The following is a 2,095-nucleotide window of genomic DNA, read 5'->3' on the forward strand; positions in this document are numbered from 1 at the left end:
AGCAATGAAAAAAAAACCGAGAGAGAAAACAGGAGGAAGGGGGTGGGGGGGGGCTTTTTTCTTTTTTTTTTTTTTCTTCTTTTTTTTTGGTTTTTTTTTTTTGTTCCTTTTCTTTTTGGGGGGGTCAACTTTTTAAACAATTCTCGCTTAAAGTGCATTTAAAGGAAATTTGGAGAAAATGAGCAGAACGGAAGGAAGGAAGTCTTTTTTTTTTCCAAATTATTAATTGTCCTATGTGTCTATGTACCTATAGCTGTTCTTTTTTGTATTTTTCTGGTTTCAAACCAGTTTATTCTGTGGTTCTATAATAATTTTTGATATAATCTTGGCTTCTTTAAAAAAAAAAAAAAAAGAAAAAAAGAAAAAAAAAAGAAAAAAAAAAAAAACCTGTGTATCCTTAAAATATATGTTCTGAAAGAATTAAAACTGAGTCCAGGAACGTATCGTATAGGAAGAAAGGAAAAGAGAGAGAGAGAGAGAGAGAGAAACACAAACTCAACATCACGGTGATGGAAGCGCACTTAAGGTGGTGACCCAAAATCTAAGCTTGAAGCTGAGAGAGCTATAATTATAGAGACCCGAATGAACCACACGTGTCATACAGCTCCCCCCAAATCTCGGTTTTTTGATATTTCGGACAGAAAATGAACTGTGGGGATTATATTCTAGGTAGAAGGAACTGTGTCCAAGACACACCACGGTTTTGATTTAAAAGCAAGCAAACAAGCGAAGTGAACTTTTGTAATTCGAATTGGGTTCCACATAGTTCATCATGAATTGTTATTAAACTCCTCTATCTGTTTGTATATTTGCAAGCCCTTTGTATTATAATAATTGTTGATATTTTCCCTTTTTAAAAAAAAAATACCATTGAAATCAGCATGACAAAATAACACTGTTGGCACTTATAGATAACGTGATTGATTCAGTATCTTAGAGTTTACAGTTTTGTGTTTAAAAAAAAAAAAAAAAACGGAAGTTTTTTTTTTTGTTTTATTTTTTGTTTTATTTTTTTGTTTCGTTTTTTAAGTGCAACATTTCTGTATACTGTAAAAGTTATAATAACTGAACTGTTTGGTCGAGTCTTTGTGTGTTATATTCCAAGGAAAATTGAAAGTATTCAGAAATTAAAATATTATTTGATATCTGAAACCTGTTTGGCTGTCATAAATGTCTTTCAGAAACCGCATTACTTCTCTATAGTTTGCAGTCCTTTAGGCCCATAGGCGATTGGTTTGTTTACTTGTCACAGTAAGTTTGTAGCAGATGTATTGTAGTGTATTTACCTGTTTAATTCCGGGCTGGGGGCGGAGGACTGAAGTTGGTGGTTGATCTGTGGTTTGAGGGAGCACCGGTGCTGAAACGGTGAACCAGCAACCCCCCATTCGTCAAATCCTCCTGGTAATTCAAAATGGATTTTCTGGAAGGAAAAAAAAAAAAAAAAAGAGAGAAAAAAAAAGAAAAAAAAAAAAAAGGCCCTTATTTTTGTCACCCTGAAGTGCCTGCGTAGGAAAGGTATTGTTGTGAAGTATTAGAAATCTGGAGATCAGTATCTATTTTATGATCAGAATGGGGCGAAAATCTTTTGTAAATGTCTGACATAGGCGCACAAGATCATTCAAGCAAGGTAATAGCAGTATTGTAAATATAGGTCAGTTGTTTGCAATGAGTTTTCTTGAAGTACGTGTGATTTTTTTACAACGCTCTGTAGTTGCCATCTATCGTTGTCATTGAGAGGTCTTCAATTGGAGTGGCTGTAGCTTCTAGCACCGAGGAGTCGGTTTTTCATGTATATATCCCCTCCAGCGGATCGGTCCTCACGCTTTTTCCCTCGGGCTGTACGGACGCTCCCACGGGTCGCTCCCCGCTCCCCGCACACGGCCACGCGCGGCCGGCCACGCAGCCCCGTCCCGCAGGGCCTCCCGCAGAGCCGAGCGCTCGGGGCGACGCGAGGTGGTTCGGAAGGAAGGGCTTTGCTCTTTGGTTTTGTGCGTCTGCGGGTCATTTTTATTTTCTCCTCTCTCTCCCCCTTCCTCCCCCCCCCCCCCCCCCACCCATCCATCCATCCATCCATCCATTCCATCCATCCATCCAT

The sequence above is a fragment of the Lagopus leucura genome, unplaced genomic scaffold (assembly GCF_019238085.1).
Source record: "Lagopus leucura isolate 7727_CA_CO unplaced genomic scaffold, USGS_WTPT01 Super-Scaffold_100015, whole genome shotgun sequence".
Lineage (NCBI taxonomy): Eukaryota > Metazoa > Chordata > Aves > Galliformes > Phasianidae > Lagopus > Lagopus leucura.